This window comes from Pyrus communis, chromosome 10, assembly GCF_041283825.1.
Source record: "Pyrus communis isolate YQ-2024b chromosome 10, ASM4128382v1, whole genome shotgun sequence".
Classification (NCBI taxonomy): Eukaryota; Viridiplantae; Streptophyta; class Magnoliopsida; order Rosales; family Rosaceae; genus Pyrus; species Pyrus communis.
The window spans coordinates 18795787-18819621 of record NC_142574.1 but is presented as its reverse complement, the minus strand read 5'-3'; the positions used below and the strand labels follow the sequence as shown (position 1 = coordinate 18819621).

General features: G+C 38.8%; 1 protein-coding gene across 1 annotated transcript in view; it reads left to right on the top strand.

Moving 5' to 3' along the window:
- The window catches only part of LOC137727698 (protein HIGH CHLOROPHYLL FLUORESCENCE PHENOTYPE 244, chloroplastic-like), an 89307-nt gene that overhangs the window by 15178 nt on the left and 50294 nt on the right, over positions 1-23835 (top strand). The window lies entirely within an intron of this gene.

The following is a 23835-nucleotide window of genomic DNA, read 5'->3' as shown; positions in this document are numbered from 1 at the left end:
TTACTGAATCGGGCTGCGAAGTTGAGGATGGATATGGTGGCAGAGTCACCTGCAAGCAAACATAGTCCTTAATATGATGGAGGGACATGGGGACGGGAAGAGGTATGAGTGGGTTGTAATTGGGCATCTGGTGTTGTGGGTTGTAATAGGGCAGCATGTGGTGTATGGGCTAAGTTGGTAGTAGGGAGTAATGGGGCAGTGGTGTGGGGGAAGATTGGCGTGTGGCCTAATTTTTTGTTTAAATTGATGTTTGATAATCAATTTTTTTATGCCACGTCATCAAATATGTGGGTCATATATTTGTTACGTCATCACATAACAGTCAAATTAACGATTTAACTAAATGACATATGAAATTGCAACAAAATAAAAGTTTGTGTATAAAATTGAAATATTTTAAAGATATTGTATGAGGTTACAATTGTAGTCAAATCTAAGGGGGGGGTAAAATGTAATTTACCCTTATTTTTTAAAATCAACAAAATGAAAACATAATTCAAATTTGTCTTTAATTTTCTCTAATTTCTTCCTCCATACACCTTGATTTATTTTCTTTTATCATAGGGCAAAATGAGTAGGGGAAGACTTATGAAAACTTGGAATATTGACTTTAAGAAAAGAGATGGAGAAGTTGGAGCTAACAGAAGACTTGACGCAAAATCGAGCGCAGTGACGTTTTAAGATTCATACAGCTGATGTCACTTAATGAGATAAGTATTTGTCATTGTTGCCCATGCTTTTCAATAGCCATGGAACATCAAACGATTGCCCTTTACTTCTCCTTCATTTCTTACTCCCTCCAAAATTTCAAAATTTTGTATTTGGTTTTCCGTGGAGAAAATTTTCCTCTGCAAACTAATTAGCTGTTCAATATGCGAATTACAAACATAATTTTCACCAAAATTTTTACAAGCATAATTAGATTGAAGCCATTCAACTTCTAACAGAAACCTATCATACTTATCACTCCTATTTCTTATATTTAAAAGAACAATATCACTTCCACAACAATATTGCTATCGTAGAATTATTGTGAATATATTAAAGAAGAAAAAAATAAATATACAATAAGCTAAAGGGGACATGAAATAATAGCCTAACAAAAAGGTAAAAAACTATTAGAAACAAAAAACAATTAAGACAACTCCTAAGAGAAATGAAAATTTGGAAGTCCTACAAGATTATAGCAAAACCCATAACTGGACACAATGGACAAGAATCTCACCATTGAACCCCAACATGATCAACACCATAGTTTGCCAAACAAACCACCAGCTGATTTCTTTTTCAACAAATGTGAGAAAATAGAATATGCATGGAAGAGAGAATAATACAACAATTTTTCCAATCAACCAATAAACGACAAGGCACCCTGAGAAGATCCATTAGAGAGAAGACGCATAGAGAAAATGCATAGAGTAAAATTCTCTATCTTCCTTACCACACCTCTCATTCCTCACCTCATCTTCCAAACCCTTCCTCGACTGCCTCTTCAATTCCACTTACTCCACCAATTTCCCCTCCTCCAACGTCGTCTTTCTTCTCTGTCGCAGCCATATCAAAGGCTTCTCTCCTCATCCTCCTTCCTCCATATGTAATACTTGGTGGGTCTATTTTCTGAGCCAAGTCAGAGCTTTCTTCAGTAAAATCATCGATTGGTAGCAATGTGATTAAGAATCAGTATTCTAGTAAGGAATCACAACCAAAATTGAAAAGCTTTAGTATTCTTCAGAAAATCTGAGAAAACTAACCTGTGTTTTAAATAAAGTACTTGATGATGATAATTTAGTCCCACTTGGTGATGTACTGCCTCGAGAAATTGGTTCATGAGCTGATAGTGATTTGTGATAAATTTTATGAATACGCGCATTTGTGTACGTTCTGATTATTTCACTAGTCACTTTGTGTTGACAAGTTTCTGGGCTCTATATGGGGCTAGATGTAGCCTAACTTTTTGCTACCCAAGAATTGAAATTGCTAGTATTTGATAAAATATGATTTCATTTCATAAGGGAATAATGTTACACTTTTAGTATTTATATACAAGTATCTTGTAACTACTAAGGAAAACAAACACAACAAACTAACAGATTTCTTAACCATTAAGTAATATCTCTAGATGGTGTAGTTACAATATTGCCCTTTATATCCCCCCTCAAACTAAACTGAGGGACTTGAAGTCGAAGTTTATCACGGAGGAACATGAATCTTGACTTGGAAAGAGACTTGGCACAAATGTCAGCCACCTGATCCTAAGTACAAATAAAATGCACATAAATCTGTTTTGCCAAGACTTTTTCCCGAATATGATGATAGTCTATTTCCACATGCTTTCTCCGAGCATGGAAAAATAGGGTTCTTGGCAAGGGATATGGCAGAAATGTTGTCACACCAAAGTTGAGGAGAACTAGGCAATCAATAGCCAATATCAACCAACAGTTTGCATATCTAGGTAATCTCAAACGCAGTGCTGGCAAGAGATCTGTACTCTGCCTTTGTGGAAGATCGTGCTATAGTTGGTTGCTTCTTAGCACTTCAACGAATCAATGAATTTCCCAGAAAAACACAATAACCTCCTGTTGATCTTCTATCTAGAGCACAATCGGCCTAATCAGCATCTAAGAAAGCTGTGATGGTGGGAGTGGTGGAACACTTGGAGGAGAACCATAAACCAAGATCAATAGAACCCTTAAGGTACCTTAGGATTCGCTTAACTGCCTGAAAGTGTGAAATTATTGGGTTATGCATGAATTGGCATACAAGGTTGATTGTAAAACTGAAATTTGGTCTTGTCCATGTAAGATATTGAAGAACACCAACTAATGAATGATACTCAGAAATATTTTCAAGTAATGGAGATTCATGATCAAGTTTAGAGATGTTGAGTGGTGTACCGCAAGGTTTGGCCCCAGTCATGTTGGCTTTGGATAATAGGTCCAAGATATATTGGTCTGAGATATGAATATGCCTGATGATGATCTTTTAACTTCAAGTCCAAGAAAATAATGTAGAGGTCCAAGATCTTTGATTGGAAACGTGGAGCTAAGTTGCTGAATCACTTTTTGACAGGCTGCAGAATTGGGACATGTGACCAAAATGTCATAAACATAGAATAGGATGAAAACCACATCTGGAACCTTTTTGATAAATAGAGAACGGTTACTGTTAGAGCCTACAAAGCCAAGAGAGTGAAGAGCACCATAAAGCTTCTCATACCAAGCTCTTGGAGATTGTTTTAAACCGTACAAGGATTTATGCAACTGACAGACATGAAATGGCTTAGTTGAATCTTCAAAACTAGGAGCCTGTTACATGAAAACTGGTTCAGTAAGTATACCATGTAAAAAGGCATTGCCGACATCGAGTTGGTTTAAAAACCAATCATATTAAGCTCCAATAGTGAGTAGAAGCTTAATAGTAACTAGTTTGACTACGGGATTGAAGGTTTCAATGTAGTTTAGACCTTCCTGTTGATTGAATCCCTTTACAACTAGCGGGGCTTTGTACCTGTCTGTAGTTCCATCGGGCTTTCTCTTGATTTGAAAACCCATTTGCATCCTATAATATTCTGTGATCAAGACTTAGGGACAAGAGACCATGTGCTAATGTTGATAAGGGCATTGACTTCTTCTTGGATTGCTTGGCTCCAATGAGAGAACTTTGAAGCTTGAAGGTAAGTTGTAGGTATATAATCCACTGAGAGTTGAGAGGGTAGGATGTGTTTAGTGGTAGTAAGGGCTTTAGGCTTGAAAATGCTAGACTTGGACCTTGTTTGCGTTGAATGAGTGTTAATGGGTTGGATAAGGTTGGTGGTGATGGGTTGTGAGATTGCCATTGAAGAGCTTGAAGTTATATTGGTGGAATTGACAGGTGAATTGGTAGGTTGAATAGAGGAAGATGAATGAGGTGAGGTTAAATTGGTATGAACAGGTGCAAGAGAAGAAGTAAATGTAAAGGTAAAGATGGATGAAATGGTTGATCTTGAACTAGTTTTAAATTTGGAGAAGTAGGTGAAGAGGTTGATATATGGTGAAATGGGAAGCTTGATTCATCGAATAGAACGTGCCTGGAGATATGCATTTTGTTGGTTGCAGGATTAAGGCACTTGTAACTTTTATGATTCAAACTGGAGCCTAGGAATACACATGCCTTACTCTTGGGATCCAACTTTGAGGAAAAAAATTGTAGTTTGGTGCTCGATGATACAGAGATTCCCAAGGAGATGATCTTGATGCAGTGGATGATGCGACATTTATACGCACACAAACTAAACCCTATTTGTGACAATTGTAGTAATGATGTAAGTAGGGATCGTTCTAACCGGGGATTAACTAGGGATGCTAAACACTTGACTTAAATAAATAAAACTAACTTTTAAAACACTAAGACAAACTTAAAAGACTCAAAACAAGTTCAAAAGACTCCAAATACTTTAAAAACATAAAATAAGACAAATCAAATGATTAAGACTTAACAAAATAAGGGGGGGAAGTTTGATTTGACGAAAATTGAAATAACAAAACAAGTTAATAAACTAAGCAAATTGTAAAACGAATAAACGTAAATATGAATGTGATGAAAATATGGATGATGGAATAGCCAAGGGGTTCTTCTCCACACATGTTACACTTGCAATACAAGATTGATTTTCGGTTGGTCTTTCGATAAATTATGAAACTCAATGCTCCAAGTTAATTAGGTTCGCTTAAATTAACTTTCAGATTTCCCTAGATTCATTGGATTGAATGGAATACGCATTACAACCAAATTATTCTTAATCAAAGTCCCTAACTATGGAATACGCATGATAGAGACATTCAACAAAGATCATTAAGTCCAACGGAAATCATAAACATTGACGAGGCATTCGTTACTATGGAATACGCATGAAACTTATGCCAAGAATTCGTTTAACGCGATTGTTTATAAGCGTCATATTCATGCATGAAAATTAAGCTTGCAATCTCAATGAACATACATAAATACGTTATCAATCAAACAGTTAAACGAATTGAATCCACAACTTATGAAATTCCAACCAAAAGTAATCAATTCATATTGCAAATATAAACATAGTTTCGAATCACCCCCTAGCTAAAGGGGGTTTAGTTCCTCATAAGTTTGAAATCAAAGAAACCCCTAAACATTCCAACAACTCAAACGTGAATTGTATGAACGTTTAGGCACTCTTCTCTTCCACTCTTATACGTACAAAACAAAGAGAATTAAATTTAAACTTTGAAATCAAAGAAACACCTAAACATTCCAACAACTCAAACTTGAATTGTATGAACGTTTAGGCACTCTTTTCTTCCTCGTTGTTGTAGCACAAGGTCTAAGGTGAGGTTTGGGGGATTATGGAAATGGATGAGGAGTGGTTTGGAGGGTTGGGAAGTGGTGGAAATAGAAGGAAATGATGCTGGAAATGAAGAGAACCCACGGCAACAAGGGGTTTGTTGCTTGGTGTTTGTGACTGAAATTTGTATGGAAGAGTGAATGAATTTTGAGGAGTGTTGGATGCTTATTTATAGGTGAAATGGGGGGAACAAAAGAGGGAATATTGCAGCTAGGAGGGGATGAATGATTATGGGTGCATGTGTTTGGAATAATGAAGGGGGAATGTATGTAATAAAACAACTAGGAAAAGTTATGGAAAGCTGGAAATGGGAGTGGGAACTCACGGCATTGTTGGGTTGTTTATGGGAGAAAAAATGTATGATAATGGCTAAATAATTAAAGGGAATGAATGGGAGTGACACTAGGTTGGTTATGCATGTGGAATGTGGCTGAATTGTTGGTGAAATGATGAAATGGAATGCTGAAAAGGTAGGGAACTCACGGCAACAAGGGTGTTTGTTTGTGTGAAGTGTGTGTGAATGCATGTGAAGATGCTAATAAATAATGCATGTAGGGTTAGGAAATAAAATCATAACTTAAAGGGAGATGATTAAAGGGTGTTGAAAGGTTTGAAATGCATGTGTAATGGCTGAAATTGTGAAGAATGAAAGCTGGAAAATAAAAGGGAAAGCTGGAAAGGCATTGAAAGCCCACGGCAAAGGGTTTTTGGTGGTGTAAATGCATGTGAATGCATGGCATTTGAAGTGATTGTTATTTGGAAATGAATGTGATGCATGTGAGTTAGAAATGTGGCTGAAATGATGAGAGACAAAGTGGAAGAATGTGGTTGAAATGGTTGAGGAAGGCACGGCAAGGGATTAGGGGGAGCATGTGCTTGTAGGGTTGATATGTTTGAAGATGCATGTGTTGAATTGGTGGTTGAATGATGAAAGAATAAGTGAATGATTATGATAAGTGTATGATATGTTAAGTGATAAATGAATGATATGTTAAGTGATAAATGAATGATATGTGATAAGTGAATGGATAATATGTGGTGAGTGATAAGTGAATGGAAGTGATAAGTGAATGGTTTGTTAAGTGATAAATGAATGATATGTGATAAGTGAATGGAAGTGATAAGTGAATGATATGATAAATGAATGCTTTAAGTGTTTAAAATAGGGAACAAAGCCCTTCCTTGCATGACAAGGAAGGTAGACACAAGGAAACACACGACAATGTCCTAAGGTTGCAAGGAATGTTGTTTTTGTGTTCTAAAATGCGTAGGAGTCTTCAATGATGCTTAAACATGAGGTCTTTTAGGATTTAACTTTCCTACTTCAAGTCTTTAATTTCATCCATCCTCTTGGCTCCAAGCATATGATATCCATTCCAATCTCTAATTTGCTCCAAAAGGCTCCAAGAGGCATCCTTTTGCATACCTTGCCCTTAGAACCTGAAAACACACAAAAGAAGCATAAAGGACTAAAATAACTAGAGAAACATAACGTAAATGCATGAGAACAAGCCATTTAAGTCGCATGAATATGCTCCTATCAAATACCCCCACACTTATCTTTTGCTAGTCCTCGAGCAAAACAGAAAGAAAAACAAAACAAAACCAAACGAAACAAAACAAGGAAAACACAACCTAAACCTTCCAACAACCGTCTTAGGGATTTCCAATGCACATGACACGTTAAAAATCATCATTCCCACAGATTTTAGTCATCTTTACACTTAAGTACATTCTTACTCATAGTCACCACATATTATTTCACAATTAAGCATTTAAAACCATGTTTTGAATGTAGTAACATGCCTTAGAGAATTTGCTCAAATCTTTACAAGATATGCACTCGTTTTTCACACAGATTTTCTGACTACACTCCCTACACTAGGTATATGTGAGAAGATTGATGTAAACATGTAGACGAACACTCACATATGTTATAACAAGGAAAGCATTTTCTGGAATTATTAACATGTATATGATCTCATGAATGGAATGTTACTACTTAGAATGAGAACCAGTGATTCCATAAGCTCATATCAATTCCAAACTCCACATATTGAATACATAACATCAAGATAGAAGTTGAGGGTTGTAACAGGGCTAAGGGTAATGGTTTAACAAAGAAAGGTAAAGTGAAACAAAGGTAATAGAAAGCGAAGTAATGAAATTTACACTTAAACTCACTTTTAATGGCAGAAATCAACTTTTAAACACAAGGGAAGATTCATGAAACAACTAGGGTCAAATTCACTCTTTTGGACCCTAGTTTCAATAACCAATGCTTGTGAGATCATTCTCACTTTTTTTTTTTTTTTTTTTTTTTTTTTTTTTTTTTTTTTTTTTCTTTTCAACAATTTTTTCTTTATTTCATTCTTTGGCCGTGCCCTATTATCTTCCCCCACACTTATTTTCTGCAGTATATTGATCAAAAGGAGTTCATTCTAAGTCATGCTTCACTATCCTTTAAGAACAAGGGGTTAACAAAGAAAATAAGCTTGAAAAGGCTCAAAAGGGGTAATCCTACAATACATGTGAAAAAGGGATAGGCTTTTTGGCTTTGGCTTGACTAACAACTTCATCTTATTGTATGTTATGCAATCAATATCATGCTTTGAATGAAACGAATATAAGTTCTAGCATTTAGTTCTATCATGATACAATTGCATTCTAAGTAGTAACCAAGCAAGGAATAATGAGATCATGCAACGACTTTAGAAAACAAGAAATCACAGATTATACTCTCCAAAGAACGTTATAGGCTCAAGTCTCTCAGGGTTGTAGCGTTTGTTTGAGTTCCTTCCTTCAAGCATGTTACAAAAACGAATTTTTCTTTTATGATTGCATGTGAAGTCATACATTATAACCATAACCAAGCATATACCAAGAGTAAATCAAACTTTCATCCATGTTTATAACTCTTTTTAACAGTCATGCAATTACAAACCAAATCCTCGTTATTGTGTTGGAAGGTACCCTAAGACACAAACACACAAAAACGACTCAAAACACTCTTTTTAGGCTTTTCAAAACAATTTTTTTTTTTTTTTTCAAATTTTTATGGTATTTTCGGAGTTATAAAAAACAAAACATACTAAAACACTCTAAAACAACTTAAAAACACCTTAAAACAGTAAGGAACAACATTTGAAGTTATGGGCGATAAAATCCCACGAATTTGCATTAACAACATTAGTTACCCCCCCATACTTAAATCAAACATTGTCCCCAATGTTTTAAGCTTAAAATCATACAAAGCATAAGTAAACACACAAAAAGCATTTAAACATACTAAACATGGCAGAATGTAAATAACAAAGAGAAGAGTTTAGAGACGCAAATCTGGTTGTGGAATGTAAATTCCATCTTCTCCTTGTTGATTTCATTGAGGCTTGATGTTGTTGATTCCACAGGGGTTCCTCTTGAACTGGTTTCTGCCCATCGTTGATTTTCCTTTGTGCTACTTCTTGAACTGGGCAGCAGGATGGTTCTTTTGGTCTCCCCCGAAGGTCTGAGCTTATCCCTTTTATCTGTTTCTTTGTTCAATCTGTGCAGGAGTGGTCCCTTCTCTGGAAGTGTATCAACCGTTGAAGATGACTACTCGAGAGCAACGCTAGGTAAGCAATCAGGAATAGGTTCCAGGCAGTTGGCTCCAGATCGGAAGACTGACTCCAAGTGCCGGCTGATTGCTTCTTTTACTTTGCCATGCGAGTAAGAACAAGGACAAAGAAAAAGACAGGGAAAAAGCATGATATGAGATACTTTTGCTTTTGACCTTGATGATATGAGATACCTTTGCTTTTGAAGAAGCGGTGAATGAATCAGCGTATTTCAATCCGTCGTTTCCTCCTGGGTCATCTGTACTCCAGGCATCTGGTATCATCTTTGGGGAAGAAGAAAGAATTGAGTATTTCGAAAGGCTTTGTTGGGAGTGCTCCCTCAGAGGTGAGGAAGAGTTGGGCATTTTCTTCAGGTTTTACCTTGCCAAAAACAAAATGAAGGTCGACATATATAGAGATAATAGCAAGTGGTGGTACTTTTTACCCTTGTCGACAAACGTTTTGATCCCGCAAATCCGTCTTTTTGAAATAGTGGCGCCTCTTCGATCTTTGAATACGCCTCTTCGATTTCTGAGCAGGCGCCCCTTCGATTTCTGAACGACGCCCCTTCGCTTTCTGAATGACACGTGGTAGTGCAGATGCGGCTCCTTTTGACAAAGCTGCACGCGTTTTCTGAAAAGCAGAGAAAGCGTCGCCGAACTTTGCGCTTGTCGGCAAAAGATGTGTAGTTGCGATTATGGCCTCCACGTGTTGTCTGAAAAGAAGAAATCTTTTGACAAAGTTGAACGCGCCTTCTGAAAAGCCGAGCGTCGCCTAAATTACGCCGGAAATTCTGGCTTCTTGAATCGGTGGACGCGTCGCCTTGGCTTTTTATAGAGCTATCGATCACCACAACAAACACACTCTGAAGAATTCCCATTCTTGAAAATCATCTCCGGCCCTTTGAAATTTTAACTTCATCCTCCCCTTCTCTTTGAACACTTTTGAAAATGGCAAACTCATCGAACCTTAGCTTGGAATTGAGCCTTAGCAGTGATACGGGCGCGCCGCGTCAAGGTAACGTATGGCGCCCTTCTTTCTTTTCTTCTAACGGTCCTCTCACAGGTGAAGACTCCGTGATGCAGGACGCCACAACAGCTACAATAGTAGCTAAGAACCTCCTCACTCCAAAAGATAGTAGGCTGCTGTCAGGACGGTCCGATGAGTTGGCCGTTCAAGAGTCCCTCGCACTTAGTGTTCAGTGTGCGAGCTCTGTGTCCAATATGGGCCAACGCCTGCTTGCCCGCTCCCGTCAGGTGGAATCATTGATGGCTGAGGTGGAAAGTCTCAAGCAAGAGATCAAGCAGCTGAAGTATGAGAATAGAAGTTTGCATGTGCTTGCAAACAACTATTCGACGGGCATGAAGAGGAAGCTTGATGAGCTGCAAGAATCCAATGTTCGAATGCAAAGTGACCGTCAAAGTGACCGTCAAAGGCTTTCGGCTTACTTCCAGAGGCACATTTTTCCTGGCTCGTCCAGCGTTTGGCCAAGTATTGGGGCCTGGAATGCTCCCGCTCCGATGCCTTCCGCTCCGACGCCTTCCGCTCCGATGCCTTCCGTTCCGAGAGTTTTTCCCAGTAGTGGGGCTTCAAGTAAACGTCCTTTGTGAAGGCTCCATCTTTCTTTGTTTAGCAGTGCCTATCAATAAACAAAACATTTTCTTAATGTTACAATCATAGACTCACACAATTAATAAACAAACAAACAATAACAACTAAACAACCTAACAAGGCAGAAACGAAATATCAACAAAGAGAAGAGTTTTTAGGAATCTGGAATTGGAGTGCTTTCTAAGTCTTCCTTTGTTGAATGCATGGGTTGCCTCCCAAGTAGCGCTTTCTTTTACGTCTTGCAGCCGGACGGTACCTCCGTTTAAGCTTGACTAGGTTCCACGGCATGGAGGGGTACCTCCTCCACGACATGCTCCTCAAACGTCTCGTAATAGGGCTTCAATCGATGCCCATTCACTTTGAATTCTTGCTGCGTCCTTGAACTTTTGATTTGTACTGCACCATAAGGTAAAACGTTAGTAACAACAAACGGGCCAATCCATTTAGAACGCAACTTACCAGGAAACAAACGTAGGCGAGAGTTGAAAAGTAACACTTTCTGCCCAACTGTGAAGGTCTTGGTTCGAATCATTTTATCATGGAATGCTTTGGTCTTGGCTTTGTACACCCGGGCATTCTCATAGGCTTCATTCCGAATCTCCTCAAGTTCATTCAATTGGAGCTTCCTATGAACTCCCGCTGCATCTATGTCCATGTTGAAAGTCTTCACGGCCCAATGTGCCTTGTGTTCTAACTCTACGGGCAAATGACATGGCTTACCATAGACGAGCCGAAAAGGTGACATCCCAATGGGTGTTTTGTATGCCGTACGATATGCCCACAGTGCATCATCTAAACGTAAGCTCCAATCCCTCCTTGTTGGTCCAACGGTCTTCTCCAAAATTTGTTTGATTTCTCGGTTAGACACCTCGGCTTGGCCATTTGTTTGAGGATGGTAAGGTGTGGAGACCTTATGGTTGACATGGTACTTTCTTAGCAACGCCTCAATGGTCCGATTGCAAAAGTGAGACCCTCCATCACTTATGATTACCCTCGGCATTCCAAACCTAGCAAAAATGTTAGTTTTCACGAAATCTGCAACCACCTTAGAATCGTTAGTACGGGTGGCTTTTGCTTCCACCCATTTAGAAACATAATCAACGGCTAGCAAGATATAAGTGAAACCATAAGATGGAGGGAAAGGGCCCATGAAATCAATGCCCCAAACATCAAAAATTTCAACATTAAAGACAGGGGTTTGCGGCATTTGGTCCTTGGTACCTATGTTACCCATTCGTTGGCAACGATCACAAGACATACAAAAGGTTCTAGCATCCTTAAATATAGTCGGCCAATAAAAACCACACTCTAGAACCTTGAGGGCAGTGCGTTGTGTGCCAAAATGACCACCACATGCATATGTGTGACAAAAGCTTAGAATTGAGTGAAATTCAGAATCATGCACACATCTACGTACAATTTGATCTGAGCAATACTTCCACAAATAAGGGTCATCCCAAACATAGAAACGTGCATCATTTTTAAGCTTATCACGTTGGTGCTTGTTTAGTTCATTTGGAAATTGTTTAGCCACCAAGTAATTCACTAAATCTGCATACCATGGTTCACTTACCTCAATGGATAGCAGCTGCTCATCGGGGAAAGTTTCAGGGATAGGTACGGCATGTTCATGCTCCTCGTGGATCATTCGGCTTAAATGGTCAGCCACTACATTCTCGCTTCCTTTCTTATCCCGGATTTCAATATCAAATTCTTGAAGAAGAAGAATCCAACGGATAAGCCTCGGCTTTGCTTCCTTTTTCGTGAGCAAGTACCTCAAAGCTGCATGATCAGAATAAACGATTACTTTAGTACCAATTAAATATGAACGGAATTTATCTAAAGCAAAAACCACAGCTAGAAGTTCTTTTTCCGTCGTGGAGTAGTTCAATTGGGCATCATTGAGAGTCCGAGAGGCATAGTATATGACATGCGGCCGCTTGTCTCTTCTTTGTCCTAGAACAGCTCCTAATGCATAGTCGGATGCATCGCACATGAGCTCGAACGGAAGGCTCCAATCTGGAGGTACAATAATGGGGGCCGAGACTAGCTTCTCCTTGAGTTGGTTAAATGCCGAATTACACTCTTCATCAAACTTGAATGCCACATCTTTTTGAAGCAATCGGCAAAGAGGGTTGGACATCTTGGAGAAGTCCTTGATAAAACGCCTATAGAACCCTGCATGGCCAAGAAACGAACGTACCTCTCTAACCGAAGTAGGAGAGGGTAAGTGACGTACAAGGTCTATTTTTGATTTATCTACTTCAATTCCTTTTTCTGAAACAATATGTCCTAAAACTATACCTTGTTTCACCATAAAATGACATTTCTCCCAATTCAAGACAAGGTTAGTTTCAACACATCGTTTCAAAATTAAGGTCAGATTATCTAAGCAATTATCAAATGAACTCCCAAATACACTGAAATCATCCATGAAAACCTCAATGATCTTTTCAACAAAATCGGAAAATATACTTACCATACACCTTTGGAAAGTGGCCGGTGCGTTGCATAAGCCAAATGGCATGCGACGATAAGCACATGTTCCAAAGGGACATGTGAATGTGGTCTTCTCTTGATCATCCGGGGCTATCACAATTTGGTTATATCCAGAGTATCCATCAAGAAAACAGTAAAAAGCATGACCGGCTAACCTTTCGAGCATCTGGTCGATGAATGGCAAAGGAAAGTGATCTTTCCTAGTCATGGCATTTAGCTTCCGGTAATCGATACATACCCGTCATCCAGTCTGAATGCGTGTAGGCACGAGCTCATTCTCATCATTCTTGATAACAGTTACTCCGGACTTCTTGGGAACGACTTGAACTGGAGAGACCCAACGGCTATCGGAGATAGGGTAGATCACTCCGCAATCCAAAAGCTTGATTATTTCCTTCTTCACCACTTCCATCATCGGAGGGTTGAGACGGCGTTGAGCCTCTCGGGATGGCTTAGTCCCCTCCTCAAGAAGTATACGGTGCATGCATGTGGTAGGGCTTATTCCTTTAATGTCGGCCAAAGTCCACCCTATGGCCGTTTTGTGCTCTCGCAGCACCCTCACAAGCTTCTCCTCCTCCATTGCCGTGAGACTTGATGAAATGATGACGGGCAATGTTTCGCCTTCTCCCAAAAACACATACTTCAAATGGTCCGGCAACGGCTTAAGTTCAAGCGATGGTGCCTGAACAACAGAAGGTAGCATCTTAGTGGAAACTGAATTTGAAAGTGAGAGTGGAACCTTACCATATTGTTGTGGCAATGACTCAAGGGCTGCCACAACCTCAATTATTTCTTCACTAGAACCCATGGCAAAGAATTCCTCCTCCTTGCCGTGGCCTTGCATTGGCCAAAATCCTTCATTTTTGCGCTCTATGGCCTTAGTGATGGTTGTTTCCAGGGCGTCATCGTTCAATTCTTCAAGGTATACCTGCGCCAAAGAATCGATAACATCAATGGAAAAACAAGAATGGTCATCAACGGGATATCTCATAGTTTCAGAAATATTAAAATCAATCACTTCCCCATCGAATTCCATTGTTAAAGTGCCTTTAAACACGTCTATCTTAGTTCGGGCCGTCTTCATGAATGGCCTCCCAAGAAGAATCGGCAAGGATGAAGCATGGGTGGTTTCCTCCATTTCAAGGACATAGAAATCCGCCGGGAAGATCAAATCATTCACCTGCACTAAGACATCTTCCAATACGCCCTTTGGATAGGCATTAGATCTATCGGCCAACTGAATAATCACACCATCATTTTTCAATTCACCAAGGTTCATTGAAGCATAAATAGAGTATGGCATGACGTTAATTGAAGCTCCTAAGTCTAACATAGCATGTTCGAACTTAGTTTGACCAATAATACAAGGGATTGTAAAGCTACCTGGATCTTTGCACTTTGGTGGTAACTTTCTTTGTAAAACAGCGGAAACGTTCTCACTTACCCTTACTACCTCTTTATGTGACGCCCTCTTCCTTGTAGTGCATAATTCCTTCAAGAACTTAGCGTATTTGGGCACTTGCTTTATGGCATCTAGGAGCGGGATATTGACTTGAACTTTCCGAAAGGTCTCTAGAATGTCCTTCTCGGCTTCTTCCTTCTTTGATTGTGCAAATCTGCGAGGGAAAGGAACATTGGGCAGATTAGTGTTCGAAATCACAACATTTGGGACAACATTACCTGAGATGGACGGATGGGAAGGTTTAGATGGTTGCGGCTTGGGTGGTGCTACACTCGCCGTGGGGTCGGATTGCTCATCTTCCTTGTTTTGGGCAGATTCATGTGCTTTGCTTCCCGCTTCTTTTCCACTTCTTAGGGTGATAGCTTTTGCAGATTCGAAGCCACCCTTTGGATTGACCTCCGTAGTGCTTGGTAACTTACCATTCTCACGAAATTGTCCCAAAAATTCGGCCATTTGTCCCATTTGTTTCTTTAGTTCATTCACCTCCTTTGCTTGGGTCTGCATTCCCTGCGCCATTGTGGTTAATAATTGATATGTTTTATCATCATTCATAGACGTACCTGAGTTGGTTTGGGATGATTGTGCTTGAGGAGGTGGTTGTGGTGCCATTGGCCTTGGAAAGAAACCCGGAGGTTGTCGGAATCCACTTTGTTGGGCAGGTTGTTGTGCATCTCTCCATCTGAAATTTGGGTGATCTCTCCAACCTGGATTATATGTGTTAGAATATGGGTCGTTCCTTGGTTGGTTTTGATTCCCATAGCCCATGGCATTGGCAGATTCCCACCCTCCGTTCTCAATTAATTGAGGGCATGTCTAGGATGGATGCCCTTGAATGGAGCATACACCACAGATTGTAGCTCCTTGCGCTTTGGGGCCCTCCACAAACTGCGACAACATAGATTGAAGGTTAGCCATTTGGGATTGTAATTCGGAAATAGAACTTACCTCATTTACATGATGTGGCCGTGGGGCGTCTCTCTGCCCAACACCTTCATATTGTTGTGCATTTAGAGCACGGTTTGCAATTAGGGTCTTGGCTGCCATAGGTGTTTTGTCCACCAATGCACCTCCCGCCGAAGCGTCGAGCATTTGCCTTTCAATGGGAAGAAGGCCCTCATAGAAGTATTGAAGGAGAAGCTCCTCCTTCATTTGATGTTGAGGACATGATGCAACAAGGGCTTTAAAACGCTCGTAGTATGCCGGAAAAGATTCTCCTTGACTTTGTTGGATTCTGCTAATTTTCTTCCTTAAGAGAATGACTTTTGAAGTAGGGAAGAACTTCTCCAAGAACGCTCTCTTCATGCTTTCCCAAGAAGTAACGGTCCCGGGTGCCAATTCATAAAGCCAATCCTTAGCCTTTTCCACAAGAGAGAATGGAAAAGCCTTTATCATCAGAATGTTCCCATCAACATTTATGGGTGTCATGCTCGAACAAACAACCTCGAACTCCTTGAGATGCTTGTTGGGATCTTCCATGGAAAGCCCATGGTATTTCGGAATGTGGTGCAACAAGCTTGACTTCAACTCGAATTCATCAGTCTTGCCTTGGGCAGCCTCGGGGTATTGAATGTAAAGAGGGGCTGCATTGGCCAAACCCGAGGCAGAAATCTCTTTGATGGTTCGATTGTCCATGGCCATGCTTGGTACTTCTTCTTTAACCCAATCTGGGGCTTCCTCTTCTACTTCAGGTTCGGGACTAGGAGGATTAGACTCTTGCAATTTCTTGTTCCTTCTCAAAGTCCTCTCGAAATCACCGTCAAAGTCGGAGATATGCTCACGAACAAGTTGTGAGCTACGGGTCATAAACTAGTACCTACACACAAAAGTAAACAAGACAAATAACCAACTTAATAGACTTGGCACAAGTAAGAAAACAAGTTGCCACACACGGCACAAAAACAAAACACATACACACGGTGCAAAAATTAAAAAAAAAATAGAAACTAAACAATTTAAACAAGACTCAAGACAAGGGATTAGCAATTTTGCCAATCCCCGGCAACGGCGCCAAAATTTGATGCGACATTTATACGCACACAAACTAAACCCTATTTGTGACAATTGTAGTAATGATGTAAGTAGGGATCGTTCTAACCGGGGATTAACTAGGGATGCTAAACACTTGACTTAAATAAATAAAACTAACTTTTAAAACACTAAGACAAACTTAAAAGACTCAAAACAAGTTCAAAAGACTCCAAATACTTTAAAAACATAAAATAAGACAAATCAAATGATTAAGACTTAACAAAATAAGGGGGGGGAAGTTTGATTTGACGAAAATTGAAATAACAAAACAAGTTAATAAACTAAGCAAATTGTAAAACGAATAAACGTAAATATGAATGTGATGAAAATATGGATGATGGAATAGCCAAGGGGTTCTTCTCCACACATGTTACACTTGCAATACAAGATTGATTTTCGGTTGGTCTTTCGATAAATTATGAAACTCAATGCTCCAAGTTAATTAGGTTCGCTTAAATTAACTTTCAGATTTCCCTAGATTCATTGGATTGAATGGAATACGCATTACAACCAAATTATTCTTAATCAAAGTCCCTAACTATGGAATACGCATGATAGAGACATTCAACAAAGATCATTAAGTCCAACGGAAATCATAAACATTGACGAGGCATTCGTTACTATGGAATACGCATGAAACTTATGCCAAGAATTCGTTTAACGCGATTGTTTATAAGCATCATATTCATGCATGAAAATTAAGCTTGCAATCTCAATGAACATACATAAATACGTTATCAATCAAACAGTTAAACGAATTGAATCCACAACTTATGAAATTCCAACCAAAAGTAATCAATTCATATTGCAAATATAAACATAGTTTCGAATCACCCCCTAGCTAAAGGGGGTTTAGTTCCTCATAAGTTTGAAATCAAAGAAACACCTAAACATTCCAACAACTCAAACTTGAATTGTATGAACGTTTAGGCACTCTTTTCTTCCTCGTTGTTGTAGCACAAGGTCTAAGGTGAGGTTTGGGGGATTATGGAAATGGATGAGGAGTGGTTTGGAGGGTTGGGAAGTGGTGGAAATAGAAGGAAATGATGCTGGAAATGAAGAGAACCCACGGCAACAAGGGGTTTGTTGCTTGGTGTTTGTGACTGAAATTTGTATGGAAGAGTGAATGAATTTTGAGGAGTGTTGGATGCTTATTTATAGGTGAAATGGGGGGAACAAAAGAGGGAATATTGCAGCTAGGAGGGGATGAATGATTATGGGTGCATGTGTTTGGAATAATGAAGGGGGAATGTATGTAATAAAACAACTAGGAAAAGTTATGGAAAGCTGGAAATGGGAGTGGGAACTCACGGCATTGTTGGGTTGTTTATGGGAGAATAAATGTATGATAATGGCTAAATAATTAAAGGGAATGAATGGGAGTGACACTAGGTTGGTTATGCATGTGGAATGTGGCTGAATTGTTGGTGAAATGATGAAATGGAATGCTGAAAAGGTAGGGAACTCACGGCAACAAGGGTGTTTGTTTGTGTGAAGTGTGTGTGAATGCATGTGAAGATGCTAATAAATAATGCATGTAGGGTTAGGAAATAAAATCATAACTTAAAGGGAGATGATTAAAGGGTGTTGAAAGGTTTGAAATGCATGTGTAATGGCTGAAATTGTGAAGAATGAAAGCTGGAAAATAAAAGGGAAAGCTGGAAAGGCATTGAAAGCCCACGGCAAAGGGTTTTTGGTGGTGTAAATGCATGTGAATGCATGGCATTTGAAGTGATTGTTATTTGGAAATGAATGTGATGCATGTGAGTTAGAAATGTGGCTGAAATGATGAGAGACAAAGTGGAAGAATGTGGTTGAAATGGTTGAGGAAGGCACGGCAAGGGATTAGGGGGAGCATGTGCTTGTAGGGTTGATATGTTTGAAGATGCATGTGTTGAATTGGTGGTTGAATGATGAAAGAATAAGTGAATGATTATGATAAGTGTATGATATGTTAAGTGATAAATGAATGATATGTTAAGTGATAAATGAATGATATGTGATAAGTGAATGGATAATATGTGGTGAGTGATAAGTGAATGGAAGTGATAAGTGAATGGTTTGTTAAGTGATAAATGAATGATATGTGATAAGTGAATGGAAGTGATAAGTGAATGATATGATAAATGAATGCTTTAAGTGTTTAAAATAGGGAACAAAGCCCTTCCTTGCATGACAAGGAAGGTAGACACAAGGAAACACACGACAATGTCCTAAGGTTGCAAGGAATGTTGTTTTTGTGTTCTAAAATGCGTAGGAGTCTTCAATGATGCTTAAACATGAGGTCTTTTAGGATTTAACTTTCCTACTTCAAGTCTTTAATTTCGTCCATCCTCTTGGCTCCAAGCATATGATATCCATTCCAATCTCTAATTTGCTCCAAAAGGCTCCAAGAGGCATCCTTTTGCATACCTTGCCCTTAGAACCTGAAAACACACAAAAGAAGCATAAAGGACTAAAATAACTAGAGAAACATAACGTAAATGCACGAGAACAAGCCATTTAAGTCGCATGAATATGCTCCTATCAGTGGACAATTTGTTAATAAGATAGATTGTTATGTGAAATGCCTCAACCCAGTAGATGTGAGGTACTTTAGAAGCTGCCAAAAGAGTGTAAACAGTTTCAACTAAATGGCGATGCTTGTGTTTTGCACACCCATTTTGCTCAGGGGTGTGGGGTCAAGTGAGTTGATGTTGAATACGATATGTAGCCAAGAAAGTTGAGAAAGGAGTACTCAAGTACTTTCCACCAGAATCGGACCTTAGAGCAACAATCTTTGTGCACAGAGAGTTTTCAACCAGAGACTTATATTGCATAAAAGTGGACAGTACATCAGAGTTGCATTTCAAAGGATAAAACCAGCAATATCGAGTATAGTCATCCACAAAAATGATAAAGTACTTAAAACCTTAAGAATAAGCTATAGGTGATGGTCTCCAAACGTCTGTGTGAATGTGTTCTAGATGCTTGCTAGTTGTACAATTTTCTAAGACAAAAGGAAGCCTAGAACATTTTCCTAATGCACAATGACTAATTTATATGAGATAAAACTGAAATACAAGATTGAGAGGCAAGCTTATTGATAATCTTGATAGAGGGGTGACCCAATCGTTGGTGCCAAACATCTCTTGAAGCTTTCACTGATGCAGTGAGTGCTTTATGATGACCAATTGTAGAAGAGGAAAAAAGGAATGGATAAAAACTGTGCTAGACAGGTCTTTTAAAATGCATCATCCCCGAATAAAGATCATTCACAGTGAAGTGAGAGAGATAAAGATGCAGATAATATTGATTATCAATCAAAAATTGATTTACAGAGAGAAAATTATGTTTCAAATCATGCTCATATAGGACTTTATTGAGTTTAAAAGCACTAGTAGAAGTATTCAAAACAGTAGAGCCAGAGTGAGTGATGGGCAAACATTTTCCATCACCAATGTACACTTGTTCGGACCAGTTTAAGCTTCCGGATTTTGCAAAGTTGCATAAGAGTTGGTCATGTGTGAGGTGGCATCGGAGTCCATAATCCAAGTAGGATTTGAAGATAAGGCGTTGGCAACCATTGCTGAATGAGAGGGTTTTCCACCATAGGCTGGATTTATGTGATGATGGCAATCACAAGCCTCATGATCAAATTGATGACATATATGGCAAGAATTTTTCTTGTTGTATGAAGAAAAATTATTTCGACTTTCACGATTATAACGCTAATTGTTGTTGTTCTGGTGATTATAATTGTTTGATCTTTGATTATTATAGGATATGTAATTTCCACAAGTGAAATTGCCACGATTGTAAGTGTGATCCGCTCCACGACCTTGATTGTTGAAGGTAGAAGGAGCCTAAGCAACAAACGCCTGAGGGTTAGAGTTTGGTGCAAGAAGTGGAAGAATACCAACAGAAGTATTGAGAGCCTGAAAAGATGATGATTCAGAGGTGATTTTCTTGTGATTAGCCAACTGGATCTCTTTCCTAAGAAGCAGACCATGTAGTTCATCAATTGTTGTAGATTCGAGTCGAAATTGTATAGCATCAACGAATGAATCATATTCAGGGGAAAAACCTGACAGAGATCAAACCTGAATCTTCAACCAGAGAACCAGCACCATCAAGGGCATCAACAATTGCCTCATTTTGTTGAAGATATTGAGCAGCAGTGGAATCACCTTTGTTAACATTACGAAGTTGAGAACAAAGCTCATGCATGCGAGATTGAGAAGCCGTGGCAAGTCTTGATTCCAATTTCGCCCAAAGTTCACGAGTTAAATTCACACCAATTGTATAGGGAATTAGGGATTTAAAGAGTGTGGAGTTGATCCATATGAGAATATTTTGATCATTCTCATACCAAGAGACATAGGCAGGATTGAGGATGCGATTTCCCGAAGAATCAAGAAGAAACTGAGGCGGTGCTGCCATAGATCCATCAATAAGATTGGTAAGATTGTAGTGACGAAAAACTGGAGCAAAGAGAGCACTCCAGGTCAAGTAACTGGTGGTGGTGAGCTTGATTGGCACCATGGATCCAATGTTTTGGATCGTGATTGAGGCAGAGATTGAAGAATTAGGGTTTGGAGGTGCAGTTGGAAGAGGATGAACTGGAGAAGCCAATTCAGAGGAAGGAGATGCAGAGGTTGCCATTGGCAAAGATTGATGATTGAAGATCGAAGAACTCGAACACGATCGAAGAATCAATCAAGAAATCAGAGAAGAAGATCGTAGAAAGAAACGAGAAGGTTTGGATCGAAGAGAGAGAAGTCGTGAGAACAAAAGGCCAGTGATACCATATTTGATAAAATATGATTTCATTTCATAAGGGAATAATGTTACACTTTTAGTATTTATATACTAGTATCTTGTAACTACTAAGGAAAACAAATACAACAAACTAACAGATTTCTTAACCACTAAGTAATATCTCTAGATGGTGTAGTTACAATATTGCCCTTTATAGCTAGCCCATGTGGTGGATGTAACCCCATTTTCCAGCCCATTGGAGATGAAATTTTTCGTTAGAGCTACAAATGTGGTAGCCTCAAGGAGGATAAAGCCCCCATTGGGAATGCTCTTACAAACTTACAATGGTCATAAGACTAGAAGAGTTTGTTTCTTAGAAAACCTCAGCTTATGTAAGCCAACATGACGTGCATATTCCAGAGATCAGCGCGAGGGAAACATTTGATTTCTCTGCGTGTTGTCAAGGTGCAGGAAGCCGAGCTGGTAAGCATTCTTGCCTTGCCTGCAATAGAATAGTGAGTTCAGATATTGTAACCTATCACATTGGTTGTCATTTATGTTTTTTTGGTGCATACAGGGATAATTATGGAAGTCAGTAAAAGGGAAAAGCAGACAGGAACATGCTGCTATAGTGTTCGGAATGGGTTATGTCACAAACTCTTATCATTCAAGTCAAAAAGGGGAAGGTTTGCATCTTTACTCAAACAAATGCCTTCTAAATTTTGTTTCTCTTTAAAGGGAGGCTTGATTAATTGTGATTCTTTGAACCACAACTCCATAGTCAATAGCGCAAGAGGATCTGGTGCTAGAGTTCGTGTTTTCGAAGTTCCAACAGAGTGGTAAGTTAGTTAAAAATCTCTCTCTATTTCTCTCCCATTGCATGTGGGTTTTCCCCCTTTCCCCAATTTCTCTTTCTGTTGGTCTAATTTCGGGCAAAGTTGTTGAATTTTGGTTGAATTGGAATGTGGGTTGAATTGGTTTTCCTTTTGTTTGTTTGTTGATGATTTGTAATGTGAAGCTTGAAAGGTTTTCAATTTGATTTTGGTTGGATTGGCATGTGGGTTAATTGGGTTTGTTTTAGAGTTTCTACGTTAAGTTCTTCAATTCCTTTATTTTTCACTTTGCCTTTTTTCTAATGATTTTTACGTATAAATTTGCAGTAAAAGACATGGATTTGATTGTTAAGCCCTCACTCACTCTCTACGAATTAATCTAGACAACGCCAGAAGACGAATGCTAAATTCAACGTTGTTCAAGTCGGAATATTGATGAATGCCTAAACTTTCGTACTTTAACGGATTCATTATTCTTATTTGGTCATTAAATTTTTGTATTGAGCCCATTTCCTCTACTCCTGTTTTTATAGGATTTAGGCTTTTGTCATTTAGGCATACTTCTATTATAATTGGCATTACTTGCCAAATGGAAAGGGTCTGCAATCTGTCTGTCTTCCTTTTTTCGTTTTGTGTGAGTTGAATTCAATATTTTCATTTTTTTGGAATTGATTGATGGTTTTGGTTTCAGGAGTGGACTGCATCTGATCTCTGGTTTGAATTAGCCTTGCAGTTTTCGTTATTAGCACAGTGAAAGGTCGGTATGTCTAACACTTTTGTTTCCTTTTTTGTGTATGTTGGTGCATGTTTCCTCTCCCGTTTTCTTTCTTAGAAAGCTAAACCACCGTTGCTCTCAAGTTGTCTCTCGCCGATCTCCTCTTCTTTGCACCTCCTCCGAAACACCTCTGGTAAAATTCAACCCCAATTGTATTTTCTCTCTCTTTCTCCGCATTTCAGAAGATTTCAGTTTTTCGCCTTTGTAAGCTATATCTGAAAGCACCATAATTTTGTGTTTAATTTGGATTTTTTTTGTGTTGGGAATTCTGAATTTTGTGTTTAATTTTGGTTGTTGTGTTTTGAATTTGAATTGGTAGCCTGATCTTCCAGTGGATTTACAACATCCAAATTTGCATTTGTGTATGTAAGGACCACAATCCATCCAAATTCTGCATTTTTCCAATAAATTGTGAGAAAAATGAATTTTGAGGAAATTATGGGAGATCGTGTCAGGCTTTGGCCATGAAATTCCCCATACAGGTGATTAATCATTTCCCAATTTGGTTGATGAGAAAGTAATTGAAAAAGATTTTTTTTTCGTTTATTTGTTGGTTGATTTGTGTATGGAGTATGGACTATGGACTATGGACTATGGACTATGTATTAATTTATATTTTTTGGGGAATTTTGTATACAGAGGTCATTGCTGGCTGAGATTACTGTGAGTTCAACATTTGTTTTTCTTATGATTTCTAGGCTTTTAGATTAAAAATGTTAGCTTCAATACCTTGGTATATGATCGAGTACAAGATTGAGGTAATGACACCAATAGAATCTGGGATTATAGTAACTAACTCTTACTTCGTTCTTTATCATAGCATTATAGATTCGAATTGGATTTGGTGCTGTTGTCAGTTGAATTTTTTTATATGTATAGATATAAAATATTTATTACCTGTGTAAAATATAATTGGATGATAATTCGGCGTTGGG